Source organism: Colobus angolensis, unplaced genomic scaffold (assembly GCF_000951035.1).
Source record: "Colobus angolensis palliatus isolate OR3802 unplaced genomic scaffold, Cang.pa_1.0 Scaffold41, whole genome shotgun sequence".
Classification (NCBI taxonomy): domain Eukaryota; kingdom Metazoa; phylum Chordata; class Mammalia; order Primates; family Cercopithecidae; genus Colobus; species Colobus angolensis.
Window position 1 is genome coordinate 13937235 of NW_012117488.1, and position 15070 is coordinate 13952304.

Sequence of the window (15070 nt, forward strand, 5' to 3'; positions counted from 1 at the left end):
GCTATCCCGTTACTCTCCTGTACTTTCTCCACAGAAATTTTTTTTGAGGGGCAAAGGATCCCTGGGAGCTATTTCCTTCATTTCCACCACAGAAAAGACCAGGCAAGGAGGAAACGCCAAACCCAGAGACTGCAGACCTCACAAAACAGAGGCTGTACTCAAGGATTTTCCTTCTCTTTCGTTGACTAGCCAGCCTCCAGCCTCAAAAAAAGAAAAAAAAAGAGGCATGTTACTCGTCTTGAATTCATTTGTTTTCCTTTTTTTCCTTTCTTTTCTTTTTTTAGACAGAGTCTCACTTTTGTTGCCCAGGCTGGAGTGTAGCAGCTTGACCTTAGCTCACTGCAACCTCCGCCTCCTGGGTTCAAGCAATTCTCCTGCCTCAGCCTCCCAAGTAACTGGGACTACAGGCATGTGCCACCACGCCCAGCTAATTTTTTTGTATTTTTAGTAGAGACGGCGTTTCTCCATGTTGGCCAGGCTGCTCTCGAACTCCTGACCTCAGGTGATCCGCCCACCTTGGCCTCCCAAAGTGCTGGGATTACAGGTGTGAGCCACTGCATTTGTTTTATTTTTGGGGACAGAGTCTCACTCTGTTGCCCAGGCTGGAGTGCAGTGGCACAATCACGACTCACTGCAGCCTTAACCTCCCAGGCTCAAGCCATCCTCCCACCTCAGCCTCCCAAGTAGCTTGGACTACAGGTGCACACCACCACACTAGGCTAATTGTTTTTATTTTTATGTAGAGACAGGGTCTCACTTTGTTGGCCAGGCTGGCCGTGAACTCCTGGGCTCAAGCGATTCTCCCACTTTGGCCTCCCAAAGTGCTGGGGTTACAAGTGTGAGTCACTATGCCCAGCCTCATTCTTTAATTTGGAAAATAAATACTTTTCACACCTGCCCAGTCTCTTAAATATTCACAAGAGACTTACAGGGACTGAGTGACTGATTCCTCCCAGCCTCTAAGCCACCCCGCCTGGGGCTGGTCTCAGGGATCTGTAAACGCCGCCACCACCCCGGCCTCAGCATCCACCGTGCAGCTCAACAACTCTACAGCAACTCCCAGCTCCTTGTGGCTGTCTCCTTTGCCCTCCTGCTGTTAGTGAATTCTGCAGGGTCACACAGCTATTCATGCCTGTTATGACTTCTTGGCTCCTTAACTAGACTGAAGACTCAGTAGGCAGGTATTATCTGAGTGGGTCTACTCATCAGCATCTGTTTCTTCAGACTAGCTTCTAAGAAATTAGCCCCTTTTTCCCATGGGCAGGCTCTAGCCTTTCCTGGATAATTCACAGCAAACGGGATTCTGTGCAACTAACAAGAGAATGCAAGTGCATGCAGGGTGTTCTAGATGGACAGGAATTGCAACCCTGGTACTGTAAAAAGAACTTGTGTCTAAGGGTAAGAAGTGTGAGTTCAGATTCCTCTAAAAGTTCCCTGCCTAAGTCTCTGTTCTAGCCAACATTCCCAGACATCAGTTAATACAAAAAAGATCTACTAGTAAAAAAAAATCATTAACTAGCTAACATTGACTGCACACCCACCAGGAGCTCAGCACTGTTCTGAGTGCCTCATGGGTATCATCTTAGTTTGTTCTCAGTGGCCCTATCGACAGGCACAGCCGTCTGTTTCTATAATCACCTCTGTTTCACAGAAGAGGTAAGTGAACGTCCAGCCATGAAGCAGGTGCCCACACTCATGGATGCTGTGCCAGGAAGTCCGCCCCGCACAGTCCACTCCTCACCTCTGCACTGCACCAGGCCACCTTTCCTCCACCTGCATCAGCACAAAAGGTTCTTTTCCTCATCCTAATGTACCTTCTGGTATATTCACCACAGGATTGATGAAACCGATCAAAATTTCCTGGGTGAAAGAAAGAGTAGAATTTTTTTCAGTCACCCCTTTTTACCCTAATAATTCCCAGTTGTGATGCCATACACCTCCCGGAGCACCTGGTCTTTATACAAACAGCATCCTCTGGATTGGAGCAAGGTTACAACCCAAGCTCCTGGCCCCCTGCTTTTGCCTTTCCTCTTCAAGGATCAGTATGTATTATTCACTTGCCCATTGTAGAAGCACAAAAATGTTTGAGATCCTGTGTTCCCTAAGTCCTATGTGACTTAGAATTTTTCAGGTAGTAAGTAGCAGAAACGAACTCCAATAAGCCTCAGCACAAAAAACAAAAATTTACTTATTCACCTAGCAAGAAGGCATCCAAGGTGTACACCTGCTTCAGCCACAGTGTGATCCAGTCACTCAAACAATGTCCTCAAGTTTTGATCCTTTAGTTTGCTCTGGTTTCTTGTGTGTTGACCTCATTCTCTTAAGATGGTCATCAGATATTTTAGGCTTAATACTAGCAATTATAGAAGACAGAGGGTATCATTTTTATATAGCTCCAGCAGTGGGACTGAGGAGGGCTCTGATGGACCAGACAAGGTTACTACCCACCCCTGAACCAGTCATGTGGCCTGAAGAGTATGAAATTCCAATTGACCAAGCTACTGTGTTTTGGCCACCTGTGGGGAAGTCACTCCCACATGAACCCATATGAAATGGGTTCTTCATAAAGAGAAAAGGAATGGTGAACAGAAAAAAAAACAACAAATTCTAATAGAGATCCTGTCAATGCACATATCAACACACATTTGAAAGGCAATCCCAAATTGCAACATTCTCTGCATGCAATATTTATTCTTTGCAGAATCCAGTAGACCAGGCAAACTAAGAAGGTGATTAAGCAGGTTTGTGGCCATGGATAAGTCAAATACGATCTCTGAGCCTCAGTTTCAAGTGAGTAAACTGGCCTAAATAACCATTAAGAACCTTCCTTCCCTTAAAAAAAAATACATAATTTAAGTAGTGTTCTCAATTATTAAAATACCAACTCAAGAAATTATTATATTGTACTGGCAATCAAAACTATGTTTTGTCCCAGCTGCTAGATCACAGAATTATGTATAATTTTTTAATGACTTTAATAATCTGAATCACAAGTTAACACAGTAACTTTCCAAGCAAAATACTGCACTTGCTCACTGCAAAGGTTTTATTGGTAGAAGATCACACACGCAGCAGCTGTATTTACAACCTGACTTTGAAATTTGGGAAACGTACATGTTTCCTGGAAAGCTATTTGGATTTTAGGGCATGATAATTTTGCTTTGTGGATCCACTCATCAAATGAAATCATCTTCTTTGGAATGTTATTTTCTGGTAAGAAAAATAATGACATGCACCACGTTATGTTCAAAAAATGTTCCATTTAGACCACATTTCCAATCTGTAGCTCTATGAATTCTAACGAGGTAGACAGACTCACATTGTGAGATAAAAGGCGTTATGTACTCAACTGAAGTCAAATGCAAGAATGAGCCTTGTGCAGTAAGGAGAGTCACATCTTTGTTGATTTTGACCTAAATTGTTGAAATACTGTTTTTAAGAAATTAAGCAGTCAGATGATTTTTTCCATAAATAGCCATTCACATGTGAAAATCTTTACCATAACCCAACCACATTTGAAGAATAAATTATAAAGCTCTCATTTTGTCTCCTAAGTTTTCATTATACCATTTTAAAGACAACTTTCATCTTTGCTTAAAAGGCATGGATTCCAGATGTATGTTTGTTAAGTCCAGTAAGAACACACAACAATATCTGAGTAAGACATAAAACTATCAGTCAGGTATCCAGATGATCTATTTCTTCTACAAGCACTAATGACAATGTGTGGAAACTTCCAGAAGTTCAGGACCATATAGCTGGAGTATAAATTCAATCAAACTTGCCTTCTCCCCTTGGCCTATAAACCCCTTCAAGTCTCCAACACTTCTTCTTCAACTCTCCTGTGGTTTTGTTTTTCACATCAGTTATAATTTTATCACATAACATTTAAATTTTGAATTTGACTCTATATTGCCATTTTCTGAATATTACTTCATTTAATATTCTTAAATGAAAAAGGTAACCAGGCACAGTGGCTCACGCCTGTAATCCCAGCACTTTGGGAGGCTAAGGCGGGCAGATCACCTGAGGTCAGGAGTTCAACACCAGCCTGGCCAACGTGGTGAAAACTCGTCTCCACTAAAAATACAAAAATTAGCCAAGTGTGGTGGTGCACACCTGTAATCCTAGCCACTTGGGAGGCTGAGGCATGATAATTGCTTGAGCCTGGGAGGCAGAGGCTGCAGTGAGCCGAGATCGCACCACTGCACTCCGGCCTGGGCAACAGAGAAAGACTTTGTCTCAAAAAAAAAAAGAAGAAGAAGAAGAAGAAAAAGAAAAAGATTTGGGGACACATAATTTTTTAATCTTCTTGAAGGATTCAAACCGGTAGCATTCAGCTCTTGCACTCATTCTCAAGCACGCTAATTAATATTTGGCTACTTTGTTCTGTAGTCAATAGAAAATATGCGACTTCCCATTGACCTACAGCTGAGATATGTTGGCATTTCAAATGACAGCTCAGAAGGAGTAGCCTTCTCTCAAACCTAGAAATTCAACCTTTTCTTAACTGTTTGGGTCAAAAGAATGTCACAGAGGCATAGATCTTGCTTGGGCTGTGATGATGGTTATTTTATCTGCTGCATTTAGGAAACACACTGACCATCATTAGCAGTATGGAGTCTGAGGTCTAAGGATGAGTAAAACGCTCCAAATAAGAACAGTGTCATTACATAAACTTGGTTGTGAGTTTTAAAACAGTAGTTATTTTTAAAACATTCATTGATATGTATTACTTCAAGTCCAAATTCCTACAAAAGAGATATATTATTCTCACCATGTTTCCAGCTCAATTTTCACCATGTCCGAAGCCCTTATGTAGCATACCCTCTTCAAACATGCCAGACAACTCTTTGTCTTATTAACCTCTGAAATTTGAGGCTGACTCATACCTCTTCCTTCTACTCTTATTTAAAATACAGAACTAAGTAAAATTCTTAAAAATAAATAAATAAAATGGAATGAAATAAAATACATAACTGCAATTCTTCCCCAATGCTGAAAGACAAAAGGTTTAGATTTTTTACAACTAATCCAAATCTAACTGTGAAATAAAATTGAGATTATTTTTGGTTTTGTGATTGTCATTAAACGTATCCATTCCAACTCCTAATCATTTAAATCCTGCCTCTACCTCTTAGCCATAATTGCCACTGCCCTAGTTCAGAACCATTTCTTGCCTAGATTCCTGCATCAGTAGGTTAACTAGTCTATCTGTCAGTAGCCTCACTGATCTACAATCTGTCCTCCTCAACTTCATCATTTGGAAAATCCCTTCAAAATCCTTCCAGAGGGGTCCTTTTCTATCAAATAAGTGTTGGGAGTCAGTCACACTCTACAATTTGCCTACCCATTTTCCATGTCCCTCCATCCTTACTAATAGAACTCTTAATTTGTATAGGGTGGCAATGTGGCTAGCTGAAAATAATTTATTTCCCCAGACCCACTGTGACCAGTTCTGGCCAATGAGATGTAAGTAGAAATCTTTGCATGGCACTTCTAGAAAGCTTTATTTTTCTGATCAAATGGGATAGTTAACATAGGCCTTTTGCCCTTTTCCCTTCCTTCCAATTCCTACCTGGAATGCAGCAACAATGGCAGGAGGCATGGCAGCTGTCTTAGTCCTTCAGGAAGAAAAACACCAACCAAAGAGCAGGAGCAGAACACTAGAAGTGGGTCCCCATCAGCACCTTTTGGATGTCACATTAACCCTGGCTACACTGAGCATCACTGGCCTTCTCCCTTACAGGAGAAAGATAACCTTTATTTCATTTCACTGTAACTTAGATTTCTTTCCTGGAGGACAAACACAATCTAATTGATAAAGTGGGTCAGAATAAAAGCTTCATGAAATTTCTTCCAGGTCAAATGTTCCATGGTTCCAGAATTCAATGCAAATTCATGTCATCAATGGTATTTAATCAAAGAAAACTTATGCCAGATTATCTTACTTCTAAAACCATAATATCCATTTCTTCACTGTAGGGTAACATCTAGAGGCTGTTTCCCTAAGTACAGCTCGTAAATACCTCCCCTTTATCTAGAATAATCAATGCAACAGAAATACAAAGACCATTTATTCCATTCAAAGCTTTATTCTATGCATTGTAGAATAATAAAGGAAGTAAAAATAGAGCCCTTACACTTAAGAAACTCACAATCTAGTCGAAAAGATAAGAAATAAGGATAAAAATAGAATTGTAATGAAAAAGATCAGGATAAGAATACAAAAGATATCATCAAACATAACACAGATTGATTTTTTAAAAAACTATACAGACAATAAGAATATGAAAGAAGTTTAAATCAAGAAGTGTCCCTTTAGCTGAATGTTGAAAGAAATAATAGGCATTAGAAGTTGTTTCTTAAATTTTAAATCAGGCTGGGCGTGGTGGCTCAAGCCTGTAATCCCAGCACTTTGGGAGGCCGAGACGGGCGGATCACGAGGTCAGGAGATCGAGACCATCCTGACTAACACGGTGAAACCCCGTCTCTACTAAAAAATACAAAAAACTAGCCAGGCGAGGTGGCGGGCGCCTCTAGTCCCAGCTACTGGGGAGGCTGAGGTAGGAGAATGGCGTGAACCCGGGGAGCGGATCTTGCAGTGAGCTGAGATCCGGCCACAGCATTCCAGCCCTGGGCGACAGAGCGAGACTCCGTCTAAAAAAAAAAAAAAAAGTGTGGTGAATTCATACTTTGAAGTACCCTCTGTCTTTCAAACACATGGCAATTATAAATAAAACATAGGCCAGGTGCAGTGGCTCACACCTGTAATCCTAACATTTTGGGAGGCCAAGGCAGGAGGATTGCTTGAGCCCAGGAGTTTAAGACCAGTCTGGGCAACATAGTGAGAACCCCCCCTCTACAAAAAATTAAGAAAAACCCAAATAGCCAGGTATGGTGACATGCACCTGTAGTTCCAGCTACTTGGGAGGTTGAGGAGGGAGGATTGCTTAAGCCCAGGAGTTGGGGACTGCAGTGAGCTATGATTGTACCACTGTATTCCGGCCTGTGTGACAGAGCAAGACCCTTTCTCAAAAAGTAAATAAACAAAACAAAATATAGAAGGAAATGAAACAGCAAGTTGAATGAAAACACAAGCCTGCTGGAGGTGGTAGCCAGAGTTTGGTTCCTGTGAGTCAGAGGAAACCAGGCATTCTCTAAGTCACACAGCCAAGCAGGGATAGGCTTGAAATCAGAAGCTGTGATGGTGCTTTATACTGGAATTTAAGGGAACAGTACCAAACGCCCCCTTTAAAACAGATTTGAACAAGCTGCACACCTACAAAAGTAGACAAGCTCAGACACTGCTTCATGTCCAAAACTTAAGTAAGCTACCTGCTGGCCTAGGGACAAAATCTGTGCTGCCCCTACTATAACTTGGGACAGGAACCCCAAAAATAACATCATAAAACCTAGTCTGGACTGGGCCCAGAGATCTCAGGAGAGAAAATTTAAAAACCCATAGACGAAAGGAAGTAAGAACAGAGAGAAATAGAAAAAAAAAATTAAACATAAAACTTACCATTTAAAATGAACCTGAAAATCTAAATTTGAAAAACTATGGGGGAAAAAATCTAAGACCAATAGAATATTCATAAAATTTTTACATGGAGGTACCATAAATGTTTGCATGTCCCAAAAATTCATATGTTAAAATCCTAACCCCTAATGTGATGGTATTTGAAGATAAGGTCTTCGGCAGGTAATTAGGTCATGAAGGCAGAACCCTCATGAATGGAAATGGCACCCTTATAAGACCTCAGAGAGCTCCCACCCCTTCTACCATGCAAGGTTATAGCAAGAAAACACTCTCCTAGAAAGCCAGAAGCAGGCCTTGCTGGACACCCTGTGTGCTGCTGCCTTGGTCTTGGACTTTCCAGCCTCCAGAACTGTCAGAAATAAATGTTTATCATTTATCAGCTGCCTGGTAACAGAGTTCTGTTATACTGCCCAGACAAACTAACAGAAATTGGTACCAGGAAGAGGGGGTGCTACTGTAACAAATACCTAAAAATATGCCAGTGGCTTTGAAACTGGGCAATGGATAGAGGCAGAGAGAATTTGCGTATTCATGCTAGAAAAAGCCTACCTCACCACAAGTGATTGTGATGAGGACTCAGGAAGAAAATAAGACAGGTGTAGAAAAAGGTTCAGTCTTCTCAGAGAATATCTGAGTAATCCAAAAGAGAATGGTGATGGAAATATGGACACTTAAGGGCCATTCTGATGAGGCCTGGCAAAGAAGTAGAAGGAAAGATCTTTGTTACAAAGTGGCAAAACCTTGACTAAATTGGTTCTTGTCCTGGTGTTTGTGAAAGGTAGAACATGAGAGTGATGAGATTGGAGATTTGGCTTAGGAAACTCTAGGCAAAATGTTGAAGGAACAACCTGGCTCCTCCTGACTGCTTATAGTCAGATGAGAAAAGAGAGAAATGGTGTAAAGGTGGAATTGTTAATCAAAACAAAAAAAGAACTTAGAGATGTGGGAAATTCCCAGCCTGCTCATGTTGCAAAAAATGAGAAAGGGTATTCAGAAGAAACACTAAGGGTGTGGCCACATGACCATTTGATAAGATCAGTCAGCAGCCTCAACCAGGTACTATTGTTCAAGACAATGGACTAATGCAAAGGAGGGGACTCCACTGCCTGTGGGACATTGGTGCACACTGCCCAGCACCACCTAACATCACAGACTGCATTCCCCATGTTCCAGCACCAAGTTCTTCAGCCACCTCAATTATGGCTCTGGTAGACCCAGGTATGGCACAGGTTATGATGGTCATCCCTCTGGAGGACACAGGCAGCAAACTCTGGTAGCAAACAAAGAATGCCCAAGGGACATGAATGCCTCCACCTAGATTTCAGAGGACAGGAGAAATATCCCTTGAGGTCATGGGGGTAGAGTCCAGGCAGGGGGTCACCATTAGGAAAGAGCCTACCAAATCCATGGGGCAGACCAACCAAGAGCATTGGGGGCTCAGCTTCTTCCTGAGAAAGCTGTATGGGCAGGATCATAGCCCCAGTGTGTCCAGAAGACAGGATCTGGAAGGTGGGACGTCCACCCCATGGAGCCTGAAAGGCAGAATATCAGGCCTAAGAAGATTGGTCTCAAGGCTTCAGGCCTAATGGAATTTGTCCTGGTAGGTTTTAGCTTAGAACCTATCACTTCTCTTTTCTCTCTGTTTTGGAAGGAGAATGTCTGCCCTCTGCCTGCCCCACCATCGTGTTTTGGAATCAGGTAACTTGTTTGATTCCAGAGGCTTATAACTTGGGGGAAATTTGACTCAGGATGAATTGAAGCCTGAGTCGCACCCAAATCTGATTCAGATAATATCCAGATGAGATGTTGAACTTTAAATTTTTGAGTTGATGCTGGAACAAGTTGAGATTGGGGCGGGGGGAGGAGGGCACAGTTGGGCTGGAATAAATGTATTTTGCATGTGAGAACATGAATTCTGAGGGGCAAAAAGCAAATGTTATGGACTGAATGCTCATGTGCCCCTAAAATTCGTATGTTGAAACCTAACTTCCAATGTAATGATATTAGGAGATGGAGCCTTTGGGAAGTGATTAGGTCATGAGAGTGGAACCCATGAGAGTGGGCCTCCTTATAAAAGAGGCCCCAGATAATTTCCTTCTGCCTCCTGCCATGTGAGGACACAGCAAGAAGCCAACCATCTATGAACCAGGAGGTCAATACTCACCAGACACAAAATCTCCTGGCACCTTGATGTTGGACTTCTCAGCCTCCAGAGCTGTGAGAAATAAATATCTGTTGTTTACAAGTCACCTTGTCTATGGTATATTTGTTAGAGCAGCCTGGATAGTCAAAAACAAGGAGATAAATATATTCCAGGTAAAAACAATGTGATGAAACAATATAATATAGACTTTAATGTAAGTATGTTTAGATGCTGAAAGAGAGAAATGAAATAACTTCCATTAAAAGAAAGTAAGAAATTATTGGTGGTGAAAGACATAGACAAAAGAAAAACAAAACCAAAATAAGTTATAAAGAATAATCCAAATATCTTGAAATAACAAATAAAATCTACCAAATTTTAGAAAAAACTCAACTGGATAAATGTTAAAATGAAAACAAACCAAATGAGAGAATAGAGAACACTGCTGAGGAAGTCACCTAAAATACAGTATAAAGAAACAGAGTGTTTTTTTTTAAAAAAAAAAAAAAAAGATGAAAAAATACTTTAAGATTTGAGAGTGGACCAAGCGCGGTGGCTCAAGCCTGTAATCCCAGCGCTTTGGGAGGCCGAGACGGGCGGATCACGAGGTCAGGAGATCGAGACCATCCTGGCTAACACGGTGAAACCCCGTCTCTACTAAAAAATACAAAAAACTAGCCGGGCGTGGTGGCGGGCGCCTGTAGTCCCAGCTACTCGGAGGCTGAGGCAGGAGAATGGCCTGAACCCGGGAGGCGGAGCTTGCAGTGAGCTGAGAACCGGCCACTGCACTCCAGCCCGGGCGACAGAGCGAGACTCCGCCTCAAAAAAAAAAAAAAAAAAAAAGATTTGAGAGTGGTTTTCAGGTAATGTCCTCAGCCAAGGGCTGTTGGTGTTTGGAGAAGGAAAATTCTTTGTTGTGTTTTGGGAGTGGGACACTGTCCTATGCTTTGTAGAATGTTTAACAGCATCCCTGGCCTCGGCACACTACAAATCAGTAGCATCCCCAAGCTGTCAGAACCAATCATGTTTCTGGATTTTGCCAGATATCCCTTGGGGGGCAAAATTGCTTCCTGCTGAGAACGGTGATTCTAATATATGTCTAAAGTGAGTTATGGCCAAATGCAGTGGCTCATGCCTGTAATCCTAGCATTTTGAGAGACAGAGGCAGGAAGACTGCTTGAGGCCAAGAGTTCAAGACAAGTCTAGGCAACACAACAAGACTCCAGCTCTACAAACGTGATAATAAATAAATAGACTGACAGAAAAGACAGTGGAAAGAATGGACAAATTAAAAGAGATAACTGGAAACTTTTCAGAAATGGATGCTCAAATCAAAAATGCATTCTTACTACTCAACACAATAAAGTCAAGAAAACTTACACATAGTCACACTAATATAAACACTAATGCTAAAGAAAAATCTAAGAATCCACTAGAGAGAAAAGACAAATCATCTATAGAGTAAAAATGATTAGACTGACATCAACAACAGATTCAAAAGATGATTATGTAAATGAGAGGAGATAAAGCAACTCTCAATCGAGAATTTTATACCAAACAATCCCTCCAAGGTGAGAATAAAATGCAGATATTTCCAGATATTCAAAAACCAAAAGTGCTGATTTTCTGAGATCTCAACTTAATGAACTCTTAAAGGATATAAGAAATTATTTTGAGCACAGCAAATGATCAAATGTTGATTAACTTAATTAGAAAGCGATTTAGTTCTTTTTGTATTAAAAGAACACATCAAGACAAAACTCTAGATGGCAATCAAAAAAGGAGAAGTAGAAAATGGAGTTAATGGAACAGAATGCCAAGATTCATGTCATGTTTAGGAAGGAGAAAAACTAAATAACTTTAAGCTTTGTCAAAAAATATGATTTAGGATATATTTTTTAATTAGATAAAAACTAGCAATAAACCTATAACTTCTAAATCAGCAGACATAACATAAACAATGACTTTTTAGCAATTTTCATTTTGCAGTAGGACCTGCAAATCTTATAGCCAAACCTGGTGAACAGAGAGGGCTAGTGGCTCTGCTAACCTGAGAATGCAGTCGTGGTGAAGGCAAGTAATTAACCAGTGGTCTATTCAGGGATTTGATGAGGCGTTCTAGGAGGTGAGACAGCCAGAAGGGAGCTCATAAGGTCTTCTGCATATTCCAAGTTGTTCCAAGCCTTGTGCATCAGCAACACAGACCAGGGAGGTCCAACCCATCCATACATTCCTAGTTGATGGAGCCCTGCACATGCTCAGAGGAGATGCAAGAGGCCTTGCATAAAATAAGGCCTGGAGTGGACTCAAAAGTGGACCAAGACTGAACGTGCTCCCTGACTCACATGTAGATCCAGCAGCACAAAATAGAGAAGCCTTACTGACCTAAGGCATTTGAGCTCAGCCTCTGACTAATCTTTGACTGAATACCAAGACAGGCGAACATGGAAACAAACCCTAGGAAACAAGGCTTAAAAATAAAAAGTTAACTGAGCAGAGATATCAACATGTACACATTGTGGGGAGACAAACTTCTCAGATTTAATCCAGGCAAGTAATTAAACAACAGACAAACCTCAGGGAGGAAAAACAGAATCTGTGGTTAAAACAATATATTATCTAAATATCCAGAATTCAATAAGAACAACAAAAATTAGTAGACATAGAAAGAAACAAGAAAGTGTTTCTTAAGAAAAAAAAAGCGGTTAACAGAAACTGTCTGAGTGTTTCCAGATGTTGGATTTAGTAGTCAAAGACTTCACAGCAGCTATTATAAATATATCTTAAAAGTTAAAGAACACCATATTTAAAGGTTAAAAGAAACTGTGACAATAATGACTCAACACATAAGCTGAATACACAAAAATTATTTTTAAAAAGAACCAAATGGAAATTCTGAAATTAAAAGTACAATAACTGGCATGAAATATTCATTAGGAGAATATTTGGTTGGCAGATTTAAAATGCAGAAAAAAGAATCAGTAAATGTAAATACAGATCAATAAAAGTTATCCAATCTGATGAACAGAGAAAAAAGATTAAAAAAAAAGTTATCAAAGCATTAGAGACCTGTGAAACAACATCAAGGGTACCAATACACTTGTAATGGTATTCCCAGAAGAAAAGGAAAAAGAAGCAGAAAATATTTGGAGAAACAATGGCCTAAAATTTTCTAAACTTGATAAAAAGAGAAGATAATCTACAGATCCAAGAAGCTCAAGACTAAGCACAAACAAATCACATCACAGTCAAACTTTGGACAGTTCTTCCCAAATTGATCTATAGATTAAATGTAATTTCTATTAAAAATCTAATCATCCTGTCTGTAGAAAATCAACAAGTTAATCCTAAAATGTGGATGAGGATGCAAAGGATCTACAGAATCAATGTAATTTTGAAAAAGGAGAACAAGTTTGAAGACACACACTACCCAATTTTCAAACTTACTATTAAGCTACAATCATTAATGATTTGATGTTTGTGTAAAATAGGCATGGATCAATAGAACAGAACAGAGAACTCAGAAAGAAACACTTACATTTACATTCAATTGATTCTTGACAAATTACTAAGATAATTCAGTGGAGAAAGGAGAGTTCTTCCAACAAATAGTGCTGAGACCACTGGATGTCTATAGGCAAAAAATGAAAAAAAAAAAAACTTAGACTCTTACCTCACAACATACACAAAATAACTCAAATAGGATCCCAGAATTGTCAATTAAGAGTTCAAAGTATAAAAATTTCTGAAACAAAATACAGGGGAAAATCTTTATGATCTAGAATCAGGCAAAGAGTTTTTAGATACAACAGTATAAGCACAAATCTTTTTTTTAATTATTAAATTGAGCTTCATTAAAGTTAAAAATGTTTTGCTTCTAAAGACACAATTAAGTAATTGAAAAGACAAGCAATAAACTAGGGGTATTTCCAAATCATGTGGAATATATAAAGAACTCTCAACTCAAAATAAAAAGACGAAACACTCAATTTTTTAAATGGCCAAAACAGACATCTTACCAAAGAAAATATATAAATGACCATTAAGCACGTGAAAAGATGCTCAACAACATTAAACATTAGGGAAATCCACCTTAAAACCACAATGAGAATATCACTATGCATCGACAAGAATGACAATATTCAAAAAGACAGACAATGCAAAGTGTTGGTAAGAATATGGAGAAACTGAAACCCTCATTCATTGCTGATGAGAATGTAAAATAGCATAGACATTTTGGAAAACTGCTGGGCAGTTTCTTAAAAAGTGAAATAGAAAATTACCATACAACTCAGCAATTCTACTCTTAGAAACATATCCAAAAGAAATGGAAATATATAATCACACAAAAACTTGTATAATGTTCATAGCAGTGCTAGTCATAATAGCTAAAGACTGGAAACAACAGTAAATAGATACATGAAATATTGTATATCTATACCACAGAATATTAGTCAGCAGTAAAAAAGAACAAGATACGAATACATGGTACAATATGGATGAACCTCGAAAACGTTTTGCAAAATGAAACATGCAAGACCCACAAAATTACATATTGTATTATTCTATTTACAGCCAATGTCCAGAAAAGGCAAATTTATTAGACACAGAAGATAGATCAGTGGTTTCTTAGGGCTTATGGAGGAAGAATGGGAGCAAAGACTGAAAACAGGCTCAAGAGAAATTTTGGGAATAATGGAAAAGTTCCAGAACTAAATTGTACTGATAATTGCACAACTCTATAAATCTGCTAATACTCATTTAATTATATACTTAACAATCACGAACTTTACGTTATGTGAATTACAACTCAATAATACAATACAAATTTTGTATGAATAAACGGAACCAAAAAAAGACCACAGATAAATCTGAAGGACATAGATAGAAGGAAATAATAAAGATCCATATAGCAATCAATTAAAAAGACAAAAAACCAATGAAAACAAACAACACAAGCAAAAGTAGGTTCTTAGGGGAAAAAAATTCAAAATGAATAAACTATTGGCAAAACTGATCAGGCAAAAGAGAAATTAAACAACACTAGGAATAACAAAATAACATAGGCACAATTGAAATAGACAAAAGGAAGATGAAGACATGTGTGCAGACCAGGGAGAATATGAGCAAAATTATACCAGAGTATTCATTGTACAGCAAGTAAATCCACTTGACTCCACTAGGAAGAACAGTGAGATATAATGCTGTGAACATCAGTAAGAAATTATATACTTGAAGGGTATCAAGTTAAAGTCCATACGGCTTGTAGGGAAAGGATTCCCTATTTAATAAATGGTGCTGGGAAAATTGGCTAGCCATAAGTAGAAAGCTGAAACTGGATCCTTTCCTTACTCCTTATATGAAGATTAATTTAAGATGGATTA